This window comes from Rhinopithecus roxellana, chromosome 13 (assembly GCF_007565055.1).
Source record: "Rhinopithecus roxellana isolate Shanxi Qingling chromosome 13, ASM756505v1, whole genome shotgun sequence".
Taxonomy (NCBI): domain Eukaryota; kingdom Metazoa; phylum Chordata; class Mammalia; order Primates; family Cercopithecidae; genus Rhinopithecus; species Rhinopithecus roxellana.
The window spans coordinates 124,274,740-124,291,035 of record NC_044561.1 but is presented as its reverse complement, the minus strand read 5'-3'; the positions used below and the strand labels follow the sequence as shown (position 1 = coordinate 124,291,035).

General features: G+C 46.9%; 1 non-coding gene across 1 annotated transcript; it reads left to right on the top strand.

Moving 5' to 3' along the window:
* Positions 1 to 11,027: 11,027 nt before the first annotated feature.
* On the top strand, positions 11,028 to 11,134 carry LOC115892998. The gene has a single exon (XR_004052963.1). It is a non-coding gene; the product is annotated as a U6 spliceosomal RNA (small nuclear RNA).
* Positions 11,135 to 16,296: the final 5,162 nt, after the last annotated feature.

The window sequence follows — 16,296 nt, the reverse complement described above, 5'->3', positions numbered from 1 at the left end:
ATTAAATGGCCAAATGAGTGGTGTGGCCTGGGGGGTTTAGGGAGGAGGGAGGATATCCATTCATGTATTTTTTCATTCATTCAGCACATATTTATTGAGGTCTAGCTAAGAGCCAGGCACAGGCTAGATGCCCAGGTTACAAGGGTGACAGACAGTCAGCAAGTGCACCAATGTGGGGTGGAAGGAGAGGCTGGGTGGGGACTTAAGGGGACCAGAGCTTCTGCCCCACAGGAAGGACTTACCTCCAGTCCATATGGCTGCAGCTGCGTGGGAAGGAGGGCTTTGAAGTGGGCAGATCTGATTCTTTAAGAGAGGCTGGATTGGTTTTGTTTGTTTTTTTCAGAGACAGGGTCTTGCTGTATTGCCCAGTCTGGAGTACAGCAGTGCAATCATAGCTCACTGCAACCTTGAAACCCTGAACACAAGCAATTCTCCCACCTCAGCTTCCTGAGCAGTCAGGACTACAGGTGTGTGCCACCATACCTGGCTAGTTTTTTACATTTTTTTGTAGAGATGAGATCTCACTATGTTGCCCAGGCTGGTCTGGAACTCCTGAGCTCAAGTGATCCTCACTCCTTGGTCTCCCAAAATTTTGGGATTATAGGCGTGAGCCACTACATCCAGTTAGAGACTGGACGTTTTTATGTGAAACTTCCTGATTTTTAAATGTTGGCAACTGATCAAACCGGGTACAGTGACTGAAATGAATGAAGCAAGTGTGTGTGTGTGTGTGTTGTGTGTGTTCTTGTGTGTGCACATGCATGCGCATGCACATGTGTTCTGCTTAGGTAGAGGCATGAGCCACTGTACCTGACCAGGCCTGGAGCTTTGAGTGAAGGAGAATAACGGCTTAAAATGAGACTGAAGCTGGACATGGTGGCTCACACCTGTAATCCCAGCACTTTGAGAGGCCAATGGCAGATCGCTTGAGGTCAAGAGTTCGAGACCACCCTGGCCAACATGGTGAAACCCCATCTTTGCTAAAAATACAACAATTAGCCGAGCGTGGTGGCACACACCTGTAATCCCAGCTTCTTGGGAGGCTGAGGTGGGAGGATTGCTTGAACCCGGGAGGTGGAGGTTGCGGTGAGCCGAGATTGTGCCACTGCACTCCAGCCTGGGCAACAGAGCAAGACTTCATCTCAAAAAAAAAAAAAAAAAGAGAGAGAGAGACTGACTGTGGCCGGATCATGCAGCCTCTTGCAGGCTATGACAAGGACATTGAATTTTATTCTGAGGTCATTGAGAAGCCATCTCAGAAAAATTAGAAATAATTTTAAGATCTGTGGCATCTGAATCAGACCTAGATGATGGGAGAAAAGGAAGAGGTGTTCTGGGCAGGAGAATAGCAAGAACAAAGGTTTGAGCAGAGGCTGATCAAGGTGAGGACAGTGAGGCAGGCTGTTCACATGGAGGGATGTAAACACAATGGGAAGCCTTGGGAGATGACATTTGAACGGGCAGGCTGGCGCCATTTTACGGAGATCATTGAGGCAAGATCTTTAGTCTCTTCCAGATTTTATCTTGCAGGCCTGAGTGTCCCAAATGTGCCTGAGGAAAAGAATTGTCCTGGGTGCTTATTAAAAATGCAGATTCCAAGCACCTCTTCTGTGATCTCATGTCTGGTAGTCTGGAGTGCAGCCCAGGAAACCTATAATTATTCTTATTTTTTGAGACAAGTTCTCACTCTGTCGCCCAGGCTGGAGTGCAGTTGCGCAATCACTACTCAGGACAGTCTCACCCTCCCAGGTTCAAGCAATCCTCCTACCTCAGCCTCCTGAGTAGCTAGGACTACAGGTGCGCACCTCCCCACCGGGCTAATACTTTGTATTTTTTGTACAGATGGGGTTTCACCGTGTTGCCTAGGCTGGTCTCAAACCCGTGGGCTCAAGCAATCCACCTGCCTTGGCCTCCCAAAGTGCTAGAATTACAGACGTGAGCCACCACGCCCAGCAGTGAACCTGTAATTTGGACTCTCATCCTAGTGATCCTTATCTTAAGCAAGTTTAGGAAACACTGATGTAAGTATTCAGGTGTCATCGCAGGTTTTTGACCTGGGAGTCAGAAATTGGTGTGTTAAGATAGATTTGAGGAAAGAGAGCTGCAGGCAGGCCTGCATTTGAAGAGGCCCTTGGAAGAGGAACTTGCACAGAATGTGAAGGTCTGGACTTAGGTTGTGGAAGGGAACTGTATTTGTTTTTTTGAGTGTTTTGTTTTTTTTCTGAGACAGAGTCTCACTTTGTCACCCAGGCTGGAGTGCAGTGGTTTGATCTCGGCTCACTAGAACCTCTGCCTCGTGGGTTCAAGCAATTCTTGTGCCTCAGCCTCCTGAGTAGCTGGGATTACAGGTGTGCACCACCACACCTGGCTAATTTTTGGATTTTTCGTAGAGACAGAGTTTCACCATGTTGCCAGGCTAGTCTCAAACTCCTGACCTCAAGTGATATGCCTGTCTCGGCCCCCCAAAGTGCTGGGATTACAGGCGTGAGCCACTGCGCCTGGCCAGGAACTGAATTTGTTCACAAAGTACTACACACTGGGTAGCTTAACACAACACAATTTTGCTGTCTCACAGTTCTGGAGGCTAGAAGTCTGAAATCTAGGTATTGGCAAGGTTGGCTCCTTCTGGAGTCTTGGAGGGACAGGCTGTTCCGTGCCTCTCTCCCTGCCTCTGTGGCTGCCAGCAGTCACTAGTGTTCCTTGACTGGCAGCTGAATCACTCTGATCTCTGCCTCCATCATCACGTGCATCATGTGGTGTTCTCCGTGTGTGTGTGTCTGTCTGTCTGTCTGTCTCTGTGTCTATTTTTATAAGGGTACCAGTGATTGAATTTAGAACTTACTCTAATGACCTCATTTTAATTTTTTTTTTTTTTTTTTGAGACGGAGTCTTGTTCTGTCACCTAGGCTGGAGTGCAGTGGCGCGATCTCAGCTCACTGCAAGCTCTGCTGCCTCCCGGGTTCACGCCATTCTCCTGCCTTAGCCTCCCGAGAAGCTGGGACTACAGGCGCCCGCCACCATGCCCGGCTAATTTTTTTGTATTTTTAGTAGAGACAGGGTTTCACTGTTTTCGCCAGGATGGTCTCGATCTCCTGACCTCGTGATCCGCCCACCTCAGCTTCCCAAAGTGCTGGGATTACAGGCATGAGCCACTGCACCCGGCTACCTCATTTTAATTTTTTTTTTTTTTTTTTTTTTTTGAGGTGAAGTCTTGCTCTGTTGCCCAGGCTGGAATGCTGTGGCGTCTTGGCTCACTGCAACCTCCACCTGCCGAGTTCAAGTGATTCTCCTGCCTCAGCCTCCTAAGTAGCTGGGATTGCAAGCGCTTGCTACCACACCCAGCTAAATTTTTGTACTTTTAGTAGAGATGGGGGTTTCACTATGTTGGCCAGGCTGGTCTCGAACTCCTGACCTCAGGTGACCCACCCACCTTGGCCTCCCAAAGTGCTGGAATTACAGATGTGAGCCACCATGCCAGGCCTGACCTCGTTTTAATTTGATTACATCTGCAAAGGCCCTATGTCCTAATAAAGTCTCATTCGCAGATACTGGAGGTTAAGACTTTATCTTTTTGGGGAACACAATTCAGTCTACAACAGGGACATAGTAATGGAATAATAATCAAAATACTCATATAATACTGATCATAGTGGCTGCAAACACTGTGCTATGCATCTCACAAGCATTCCATCCTCACAACTATTTGGTGTTGATACACCATGTTTCTATTTTTCAAAAAAAGAAGAGCAGGCTGGGCACGGTGGCTCATGGCTGTAATCCCAGCACTTTGGGAGGCCGAGGCAGGTGGATCACGAAGTAAGCCCTTGCTTGGAGCAGGGGCTCTGGAGTCATACCTGGGTTCAAGTCCTGGTTCTGCCACTAGGAGAAGTGAGCTGGCCTCCCTGACTCAGTTTCTTTATCTGTAAAATGGGGATAATAATGCTGCTGGGCGTGGTGGCTCACGCCTGTAATCCCAGCACTTTTGGAGGCTGGGGCGGGCGATCACAAGGTCAGGAGATCAAGACTATCCTGGCTAACACGGTGAAACCCCATCTCTACTAACAAATACAAAAAAATAGCCTGGTGTGGTGGTGGGCACCTGTAGTTCCAGCTACTCGGGAGTCTGAGGCAGGAGAATGGCGTGAACCCAGGAGGCAGAGCTTGCAGTGAGCCGAGATCATGCCACTGTACTCCAGCCTGGGCAAAAGAGTGAGACTTTGTCTCAAAAAAATAAAAAATAAAAATAAAAATAAAATAATAATGGTACCTATTCCTTGGATTTTTCATAATGATCCAATGAGCTATTTTTAAGGGGTTTGATATAGTGCCTAGTATTATACGTAGTAAGCGCCCCCAAAATTGTCACTATAATTCATATCATTCAACTATTTGGTTTTTTTTTTTTTTTTTTTTTTTTTTTTAGAGACAGTCTCACTCTGTTGCCCAGACTGGAGTGCAGTGGCACAATCACGTCTCACTGCAGCCTTGACTTCCCAGGCCCAAGCGATCCTCTCACCTCAGCCCCCCAAGTAGCTGGGACCCCAGGCATGTGCCACCATGTCCACCTAATTTTATTTATTTTTTTGTAGAGATGGAGTCTCACTATGTTGCCCAGGCTGGCCTCAGCTCCTGGGTTCAAGTGATCCACCTGCCTCTGCCTCCCACAGTGCTGGGATTACAGGCAGGAGCCACTGCACCAGGCTCTTCAGCTATTAAGAGACAGAGGAGGAGTGGACAGATAAGCAAAAACCATCGTGGGCATTCACGCAAGGGGAGGAGCCTATTATCCCCATTTTAACCTTTAAGTTACGTGTTGCTTAAAAATTGAGGAAGAAGAAAAGCCTGAAGGATTTGTTGAAAAGCTCTTTGCCTGGCACTTAATAAATTATCTTAATAGCTGTCCCATGACTGGCCAGAACATGTATTTGGAACTTTGGGAAACAAGTCAGTGTAGTGATAGGAATAAAAGGCATATCATGGGTCCCCGCAGAGTAGATATTGAAGAAATGAGGACCACAGGCAAGGAATCAACGATGGCTGGAGGCAGCCACAAATAATCACAGAAAAGATGAAGGAACATTAAAATGTGCAGGTGTTGGCCGGGCACGGTGGCTCACGCCTGTAATCCTAACACTTTGGGAGGCCGAGGTGGGCAGATCACGAAGTCAGGAGTTCAAGACCAGCTTGGCCTACACAGTGAAACCCCATCTCTACTAAAAATACAAAAAATTAGCCAGATGTGGTGGTGGGCACCTGTAATCCCAGCTACTTGGGAGGCTGAGACAGGAGAATTGCTTGAACCCGGGAGGCTAAGGTTGCAGTGAGCCAAGATCATGCCATTGCACTCCAGCCTGGGTGACAGTGCGAGACTTCATCTAAAAAACAAAACAAAACAAAAGTGCAGGTGTTGTTTCTAAAGGTACAGGTAGGCTGGGCTTGGTGGCTCATTGCCTGTAATCCCAACACTTTGAGAGGCCGAAGTGGGAGGATTCCTTGAGCCTAGAGTTTCAAGATCAGCCTGGGCAATACAGTGAGACCCCATCTTAATTAATAAATAAAAAATTATTTTAAAATTAAAAATAGATGAATAAAGGTACATGTACACTCTCATTTCATCTTTTTTTTTTTTTTTTTTTTTTTTTGAGATGGAGTCTCACTCTGTCACCCAGGCTGGTATGCAGTGGTGCGATCTCGGCTCACTGCAACTCCCACCTCCTAGGTTAAAGTGATTATCGTGCCTCAGCCTCCTGAGTAGTTGGGATTACAGGCACGTACCACCATGCCTGGCTAATTTTTATATTTTTTGGTAGAGACAGGGTTTCACCATGTTGGACAGCCTGGTCTCGAACTCTAGACCTCAAGTGATCCGCCCACCTCAGTCTCCCAAAGTGCTGAGATTACAGGCGTAAGCCACCACACCTGGCCTCTCATTTCATCTTAAGGTGATGGGCACATATCAGTTTGCTTGTGACTTTCCCAGTTTTAGTCCTGAGAGTCCCAAGAAACCTTCTAGTTCCTTGCACACCCTATTTTATCTTCATCAAAACATGGATTTAGGTACTGTTATCATCCTCAATTTACAGATTGGAAATAAAGGCACAGAGACGTTTAATAGCTTGGCCAGCATCACACAGATAAGTGGCAGAGCTGTGCGGTATTGAAACCCAAGCAGTTGGGTTCCAGAGTCCTTACGCTTTTATACAGCCTTTTTTATGGTCAAATGAATTTCAATTATTGGTTTAAAACTCTTTCTTCCTTCATGAAATACATCATTTTCTTTGGGACCAGAAAGCATGCCTGTGTCTTTTTCCTCCTGCCCGGAGATAATCCTACAGGTAAAAAGTCAGTTAAGAGTCAGGTTGCAATGCCTGTTGGCTTCTAGGAGCCTTCTGGAAACATGATATCCTCCCAGGGATCTGCCCCACAGCCCCAGTGTCTGATCCGAATTCCTCATGGGATTTTTTAAGGAGGAGGAAGAGTGGTTAACCATGGAGAAGAGTTTCCAAAATGAAAATAAACCAATAAACAACATGACTTGTTAACGGAGATCCAGTGACTTCGCCTTTTTAAGTTCAACACAAAGGCGGGGAGAACGAAATCATTTATAGAACTCTTTTCTCCCCCAGGAGATATTTAAGAAGTGAACATAGGCCGGGCGCGGTGGCTCAAGCCTGTAATCCCAGCACTTTGGGAGGCCGAGACGGGCGGATCACGAGGTCAGAAGAGCGAGACCATCCTGGCTAAAATGGTGAAACCCCCGTCTCTACTAAAAAATACAAAAAACTAGCCGGGCGAGGTGGCAGGTGCCTGTAGTCCCAGCTACTCGGGAGGCTGAGGCAGGAGAATGGCGTAAACCCGGGAGGTGGAGCTTGCATTGAGCTGAGATCGCGCCACTGCACTCCAGCCTGGGCGACAGAGCGAGACTCCGTCTCAAAAAAAAAAAAAAAAAAAAAAAAGAAGAAGTGAACATATTTTTTGAAATTTAAAGGAATGCGAAGTTTATGTAAAATTATACCAATGATGACAGAAGCTTGAGAACAACAACAAAGCTGGCCAGAGTTGATGCCCACGATTTCAGGCTGAGAAACACAGCAGAGGACAAGAACAGGGCGGCATGAATGTCATGAAAGTGGGGTGATGGGGAGAAAGGCAGGGAGACTTTCTGAGCTGGGAGAGCTTGGACAGGGGACCTCACCTTTCTGGCTCTCTAAAATTAGATGCTGGGCCAGGCACAGTGGCTCACACCTGGAATCCCAGCACTCTGGGAGGTCAAGGTGGAAGGATCACTTGCGCCCAGGAGTTCGAGACCAGCCTAAGCCACATAGTGAGACCTCATCTCTACAAAATTAGCCAGGTGTGGTAACACATGCTTGTATTCTGAGCTCTTCAGGAAGCTGAGGTGGGAGGATCACTTGAGCTTGGGAGGTTGAGGCTGCAGTGAGCTGTGATCATGCCACTGCACTTCAGCCTGGGTGACAGAGGGAGAGCCTGTCTCAAAAATAAATAAATAAAAAGTAAAATAAAATGAGACACTGAGAGTAGCTACTCCAGAGAGTTGTACTAAGAACTCTACCACACTGGGTGTGGCGGCTCACACCTGGAATCCCAGCACTTTGGGAGGCTGAGGAGAGAGGATTGCTTGAGTTCAGGAGTTTGAGACCAGCCTGGGCAACATGGGGAAATCCCATCCCTACAAAAAATACAAAAATTAGCCCGGCGTGGTGTTGCACGCCTGTAGTCCCAGCTAATTGGGGGGCTGAGGAAGGAGGATCACTTAAGCCTAGGAGGTTGAGGTTCCAGTGAGCTATGTTTGTGCCACTGCATTCCAGCCTGGGCAACACAGTGAGACCCTGTCTCAAAAACCAACCAACAAACAAACAAATAAACACCACACACACACAGGAAAAAAAAAGAAAAAATGGAATTCCACTAGCACTGGGCATGCTGGCTTATGTGTGTAATCCCAACACTTTGAGGGGTGTGGGAGGATTGCTTGAGCCCAGAATTTTGAGGCTGCAGTGAGCTACGATTGTGCCCCTGCAGTCCAGCCTGGGTGACAGAGCAAGATCCTCTTTCTTTCTTTCCCTCCTTCCCTCCCTCGCTCCCTCCCTCGCTCCCTCCCTTCCTTCCTTCCCTTTTTTTTCTCAGAGTTTTGCTCTTATTGCCCAGGCTGGAGTGTGGTGACACAATCTCTGCTCACTGCAACCTCCGCCTCCTGGGTTCAAGTGATTCTCCTGCCTCAGCCTCCCGAGTCGCTGGGATTACAGGCACCTGCCACCACTCCCAGCTAATTTTTACATTTTCAGTAGAGACGGGGTTTCACCATGTCGGCCAGGCTAGTCTCAAATCCTGACCTCAAGTGATCTGCCCACCTTGGCCTCCCAAAGTGCTGGGATTACAGGCGTGAGCCACCACGCCCGGCCGACCCTGTTTCTTAAAAGAAAAAAAAAAAAGAAAAGAAAGCATCCCACCAACTAATAAAGATCTTACTTAACACTGTTTCTGGCACATGGCATGTGCTGAATAAACGGTATCTGTCACCGGTCCGGACTTCTTTGGGTTTCTATTTTGGCTTGTGATAAGAAAGAGCCCCAAGCTTGTGCTCATCAAAGGCTCACTGTGTCAGGCCCAGGCTAAGGGTTCTACACACACTGTGCTATTTAATCCTCACATTAATCCAGGTACTATTATTATGATGATCCCATTTGCAGATGTGAAGATTGACACTTTAGAGGGGAGAATAAACAGGTTTGCCTAAAAGATTTACACCATGAGGAAGGGAGTAGCCTGGGATGAGGACTGAGGGCTGCTCTGACATTGCTTTGTACTGCACAACTCTGCAGGGGGAAAAAAATGCCATTTTTGTAATTCCAGAATTCCAGGTGCCTTTTTTTTTTTTTTTTTTTTTGAGACGGAGTCTTGCTCTGTCACCCAGGCAAGAGTGCTGTGGCACAATCTTGGCTCACTACAACCTCCTCCTCCTGGGTTCAAGCGATTCTCCTGCCTCATCCTCATAAGTAACTGGGATTACAGGTGTGCGTCCCCACACCAGGCTAATTTTTGGTATTTTTACTAGAGATGGGGTTTCACCACGTTAACCAGGCTGGTCTCAAACTCCTGACCTCTGGTGATCCGCCTGCCTCAGCCTCCTAAAGTGCTGGGATTACAGGCGTGAGCCACCGCACCCCACCCCAGGTGCCTTTACGTATAAAGGGACCTACTTGTTTCTGGAAAGTGCCAGTGGGAATTTCCAAAGCAGAGCAAGGTGTGCCTGGCACTTTTCTTGAGTGGGGCATCTTTGCTCCCGTTTAGAGGCAGAAACTTCAGGTGGAAGCTGTTTCCTGCACAGTTGAAGCACTTCAAGGTAGACTTGAGGAACTTGTGCCCTAGGACTAAATCCTCCTCACTCTTCAGTTTCATCATCCTGGGGTAAGTGTGTTCAAAAGCCTCCACTTCAAACAGTAGTCCTTGACTGGATGTGGTGGCTCACACCTGTAATCCCAGTACTTTGGGAGGCTGAGGCAAGAGTTCGAGACCAGCCTGGTTAACATGCTACAACACAGCAACACGCTGTCTCTATAAAAAATTTAAAAAATTAGCCAGGTGTGGTGGCGTTTGACTGTAGTCCCAGCTACTCAGGAGGCTGAGATGGGAAGATTGCTTGAGCCGGGAATGTTAAGGCTGCAATGAGCCATGACCGCACCACTACACTCCAGTGAGACCCTGTCTCAGAACAAAACCCAAAAACCAGCAGTCCATAAAATAGGATATTTGTGAATATGGGTTGTGTTTCCTGTTACTTGGTGAAAATGGTAAGGAGAATGTTTATCTAAGTCTACTAACCTAGTTTGAGTTTTAAAATCACGAGCAGTAAATACTGCTTGTTATTTATGTGTGGCTGTTTTTGGTATTCTTTTCTTTGTTGATCAGTTCTATGACTTGGGGGAGAAAGGTCTCCCACATCCGTCTTTAAAATCAGAAGGGTGCAGGTTTAGTGATGTGCATTATTAAGTGTGGCCATGAACTTGACATCCTAAGCTCTCACCCTTTGAATGGCTCTCAATGAGAAACCTGGATTCTGGGCATTTTTCTTCATGTGGCTGATTCTCTCACACTCAGATAGTCATTCCTTCAGTGATGTATTCGTTCATACACCAAACATGGAGCACCTGCCACAGCTTATTTTTTCTTTAAATTCTTCTTTATTTAAACTTAAATAGAGATGGGGTTTTGCTATGTTGCCCAGGCTGGTCTCGAACTCCTGGGCCCAAGCAATCTGCCACCTTGGCCTCCCAAAGTGCTGGGATTCCAGGCATGAGCCACCACACCAAACTACTTTCCTCAGTTTAGACAACTCTTTCTCTGGCAGCCCAGTGCCTCTCAGAGTGCTAAAGTACTGGTTTTTTAAATTGTCCAAATGTTGCAGGTGGATACTGCTGTAAAATACAATAAAAATAAATTACCAGAAAAATAAAAATTTAAAACCTCAAAGACATACAAAATACAAATTTTAATTTTTTAGTTTAAGATTCAACAGAGGCCTGGCACGGTGGCTCACGCCTGTAATCCCAGCACTTTGGGAGGCTGAGGCGGGTGGATCACTTGAGGTCAGGAGTTCGAGACAAGCCTGGCCAACATGGTGAAAGCTCGTCTCTACTAAAAATACAAGAATTAGCCGGGTGTGGTGGCATGTGCCTGTAGTACCAGCTACTCGGGAGGCTGAGGCAAGAGAATTGCTTGAACCTGGGAGGCGGAAGTTGCAGTGAGCCGAAGTCGCGACACCGCCCTCCAGCCTGAGCAACAGAGCGAGACTCCGTCTCAAAAACCAACCAACCAACCAACCAACAAAAAAGAATCAACAGAGTACATTTAGAGTAGTATTGTGCTTGAGGACACAATTACAATACAGTGTGGTAAATGTCCTCATATATTTGAGACCCCAGATAATAGGAACATAAATAGTTTTGTGGGAACCCATAGGATTCAATTATCTATGTAGTAGAAAAAGCCTTAAAGATTAGATTCTGGTGCTTGGCTCAGCAGCAGAGCTACTCAAATTGGAATGATACAGAGAAGATTAGCATGGTCCCTGCACAGGGATGACGCACAAATTTGTGAAGTGTTCTGTAAAAAATAAATAAATAAATTTTAAAATTAAAAATTAGAGTTCAGAGGCCTCAATGTCTTAACTTGTCAGATAGTCTATTTCATAAAGCTATTGGGTGAAGGTGAAGCATTAAGCACTAGATACACCTGAATCTGAAGAATTTTAAGCAAATCTCTCATCAAGTTCCATTGGTAGTTTAATAACTCAAACTTGCTGGGTGCGGTGGCTCATGCCTGTTATCCTAGCACTTTGGGAGGCTGAGGCAGGAGGATCACATGAGCCCAGGAATTCAAGACCAGCCTGGGTGACATAGGGAGACCATGTTTTTACAAAAAATAAAAAATTAGCCAGGTGTGGTGATGAATACCTGTAGTCCCAACTACTAGAGAGGCTGGGGTGGGAGGATTGCTTGAGTCTGGGAGGTCGAGCCTGCAATAAGCTGTAACTGTGCTACTGCAGTTCAGCCTGGGCAACAGAGCAAGCCCTGTCTCAAAAAAACAAACAAACAAACAAACCATATATATATATATATATATATATAATATATATTATTTATATATATAATTTATATATATTCTTTATATATATTCTTTATATACACATATATATAAATAACTCAAACTGCTTACTCAAACTGACCCAGATAGACTTGCCTTGTAAAGCATCCTACAGATAAAAATATTTTTAAAATAATTTTTATTATCCAGGTGTAGTGGCTCATACTTGTAATCCCAGCACTTTGGGGAGGTCGAGACAGGCAGATTGCTTGAGCCCAGGAGTTTGAGACCAGGCTGAGTAACATGGTGAAGCCCAGTCTCTACAAAAAATACAAAAATTAGCTGGTGTGGTAGCGTGTACCTGTAGTCCCAGCCACACAGGAGGCTGAGGTCAGAGGATCGCTTGGGCCTGGAAGGTAGAGACGGCAGTCAGTCGTGATCCGTGATCGTGCCATGACTTGTGACAGAGCATTGTGACAGAGCAAGACCTTGTCTCAAAAACAAAACCATATCCAACACTTTGGGAGGCCAAAGTGGGAGGATCACCTGAGATCAGGAGTTCAAGACCAGCCTGGCCAACATGGTGAAATCCCATCTCTACGAAAAATACGAAAATTAGCTGGGTGTGGTAGCACATGCCTGTAATCCCAGCTACTGGGGAAGCTGAGGCAGGAGAATTGCTTGAACCCAGGAGGCAGAAGTTGCAGTGAGTTCACATTGCACCACTGCACTCCAACCTGGGTGACAGAGTGAGACTCCATCTCAAAAAACAAACAAAAAACAACAACCCAATAAAATAATAATAATTGTAAGTTTTATGATAAAAGTAGAGCATTTTGGGCCGGGTGTGGTGGCTCAAGCCTGTAATCCCAGCACTTTGGGAGACCAAGACGGGCGGATGACGCGGTCAGGAGATCGAGACCATCCTGGCTAACACGGTGAAATCCCGTCTCTACTAAAAAATACGAAAAACTAGCCGGGTGAGGTGGCGGGCTCCTGTAGTCCCAGCTACTTGGGAGGCTGAGGCAGGAGAATGGCGTAAACCCGGGAGGTGGAGCTTGCAGTGAGCCAAGATCGTGCCACTGCACTCCAGCCTGGGTGACAGAGCGAGACTCCGTCTCAAAAAAAAAAAGAAAAAAAAAGAAGAAAAGTAGAGCATTTCATAGGGGGAAAAGGAAAATCTCTCCTTATATTTTCTTTTATTATGCACATACAAATATAGCAATGGGCTTACACCATGTATAATTTTTTTGTTAATGAACCTTTCTTGTTGCACTCACTCATATATCAGTGGTGATGCTTTCATTTTACCACCTATGTGCTCTTCCTCATTCTTTTTAGTTGCTGTGTAGTTTCCCAAGGTATAGTGTATCACAAGGCAGTCTTATGATGGTGAACATTTAGGTCATTATTACTCATAAGTGTTGCAGTGAACATCCTGTGGTATATCCTATGCACTTATGTGTATATTTCTTTAGGATAGATTCCAAGAAGTGAGCGGGTGTGTATTTTTTATTTTTTATTTTTTCTGAGACAGGGTCTCACTCTATCATCCAGGCTGGAGTGCAGTGGTGTGGTCATAGCTCACTGCAGCCTCGACTTCCTGGGCTCAAGTGATCCTCCCACCTGAGCTTTCTGAGCAGCTGGGATAGGACTACAGGTGTGTGCCACCACGCCCGGCTAACTGGTTGTGCCCTTTTTTAAAATTTTGTATGCACTGCCAAAATCATCCTCCTGAAAGATAGTACCAGTTGTGATCAGTTGTTAATGTTGGAAAGTTCGACGTTGAACCTGCCCCTACTTCTGCAGATCGAGAGGCTGAATGGGGAAGAGCTTGACAGGGTCACATGGTGGGAGGGCGAGCCAAGAACACAGCCTCTGGACTCTATCCAGCAAGATTCCGGTGTTCCTGTCATCCTCTTAAAAGCCCCGTGGCTACTTACCTTGTCTGGTACGATGCCCTGCACAGACTCAGGTGGGAAGGCTTTCAATTCATGTCAAATAAACCTCTGTCCTTGAGATTGTATCTTGAAGTCCTTTGTCAAATCATCCTCCAGCCACAGCTAGGTAGAGGGAGTGAAGCACAACTTTGAAGGTAGCCACCCTGAGTTCCGATCTCGGCTGTGCTCTGGCTGTGATTGGGACATGCTGCCTCAGCTTCCCCAGGTTGGACACAGAAACCTCACCAAGCAACTGCAGGGATAAAATGAGAACGATGTGTGTGAAAAGCTCCCGGAAGGTGTTTGTTTCCTTCTCGGTGCTTCTTGCCATGGAGTCGAGGACGGGGATTTGTGGTTGAGGTTTCCAACAGAGGGCACTGTCTGAGCGGCAAGTGGGGAATCGGAGCCAGAGAAAGGAGCGTTAGCAAGAAACGCCAAAGGAGCTTGTGTAATCCTAGAATTTCGATTTAATTGAGGTCAGAGTCATTTTGCTCATCACTGCTGCACAGTCTTTAGGGTGATATGGAAAGATAATGTTTCCGTGGGTTCGGAGGTTATTTAAGGACAAGAAGTGGCCATGTACCAAAATTCCATGGACACTCCCTACACTTTAATCCCTCTCTGAACTCTTTGTGTCCTAAGTGTTATCATTTGTCTTCCACTGCTCTATCTCCCATGTAATCCATCTCTGTTAACAGCACCACTATCTTTCCAGTCATCCAGGACTCTAACTTTATTTTGAACCCTCTTTCTCTGTCACTCCCCATATCCACGTGGCTGCCTGATTCTAAACCTCTAACACAGCCAGGCGCAGTGGCTCATGCCTGTAATCCTGGCACTTTGAGAGGCTGAGGCAGGAGGATAGTTTGAGACCAGCCTGGGCAACATGGCGAAACCCTGTCTCCACAAAAAATGCAAAAATTAACTGGCATGGTGGTGGACGCCTCTAGTCCCAGCTACTTGGGAGGCTGAGGCAGGAGGATCACTTGAGCCCAGAGGGTTGAGGCTGCAATGAGCTATGATCATGCCACTGCACTCCAGCCTGAGCGATAGAGTGAGACACTGTCTCAAAACAACAAAACAAAACAAAACAAAACACCAACCTCTAACAAGCTGGTCTTCTCCTGTTGGCATGTAGCAGCACCCCCAGGTCAGATACTCATAACCTCCCGCTAGAACTAAAAGTCACATCCAGAGGAGTTGCAGGAGGCCTCTGCTGAGGGCTGCAGAGGCAGCAACCTGCCCTGCCCCCTCCCTTCCCCTCCCTTAGCACAGTAGTCAGTTCTTTCCAGGTCTCCAGGCTCTGGCCCCAACCTCCCACCTTTGGTTTCCATAATAATGGCTGCCACTCGTGGAGAGTTGACTGTGCAAAGCTAAGGCCTTTATAGGCAGGATGTCATTTAATTCTCACAACCGCCCTAGGAGATAGGAACTATTATTATCCTCTATTATGGATGAGGAAACTGAGAGCCAACAGGGTGTAGCAACTTAAGGTCACACAGCCAGGAAGTGATGACGTTAGGATTTAAAGCCCTGTGTGTTTTACCTGTTTCCCAAACAGTGGTCCCAGCATCCCCCATGGGTGTGTTAAGAGGGTCCCATGAAATGTCAAAAATAGCAATGGCTTGTGTCTCAATGTTTACTTTATTTATTTTATTTTTTTGAGGCAGGGTCTCACTCTATTTCCCAGGGTAGAGTGCAGTTCTGTGATCATGGCTCACTGCAGCCTTGACCTCCTGCACTCAAGCCTCAGCCTCCGGAGTGGCTAGGACTGCAGGTGTGTGACACCACACCCAGCTGATTTTTTTTTTTTTTTTTTAAACAGAGACTGGCTCTGTTGCCCCAGCTGGAGTGCATTGGCACCATCTCAGCTCACTGCAACCTCCACTTACCGGATTAAAGTGCTTCTCCTGCCTCAGCCTCCTGAGTAGCTGGGATTACAGGCATGCACCACCACGCCCGGCTAATTTTTGTATTTTTAGTAGGGACGGGGTTTCGTCATATTGGCCAGGCTGATCTAGAGCTCCTGACCTCAAGTGATCCACCCGCCTCAGCCTCCCAAAGTGCTGGGACTACAGGCGTGAGCCACCGTGCCTGGCCATCAATTCCTACTTTCGAAAGATCAATAGAGTTATTATTTTTAAAATTTCCTTTAAAAACCTGGTGGCATGGGGCCGGACGCGGTGGCTCCTTCCTGTAATCCCAGCACTTTGGGAGCCAAGGCGGGCGAATCACAAGGTCAGGAGATGGAGACCATCCTGGCTAACATGGTGAAACCCCGTCTCTACTAAAAATACAAAAATAAAATTATCCGGGCGTGGTGGCAGGTGCCTGTAGTCCCAGCTACTCGGGAGGGTGAGGCAGGAGAATGGCGTGAACCCGGGAGGCGGAACTTGCAGTGAGCTGAGATTGCGCCACTGCACTCCAGTCGCAATGGCTCACGCCTGTAATCCCAGCACTTTGGGAGATGGAGGTGGGTGGATCCCTTGAGCCCAGGAATTCGTGACCAGTCTGGGCAACATGGCGAAACCCCAACTCTACCAAAAATACAAAAAATTGGCTGGGTGTGGTGGTGGATCACCTGAGGTCAGGAGCTCAAGACCAGCCTGGCCAACATGACGAAACCCCACCTCTACTAAAAATACAAAAAATTAGCTGGGTGTGGTGGTGCGCACCTGTAATCCCAGCTACTCAGGAGGCTGAGGCAAGAGAATTCCTCCAACCCAGGAGGCAGAGGTTGCAGGGAGCCAAG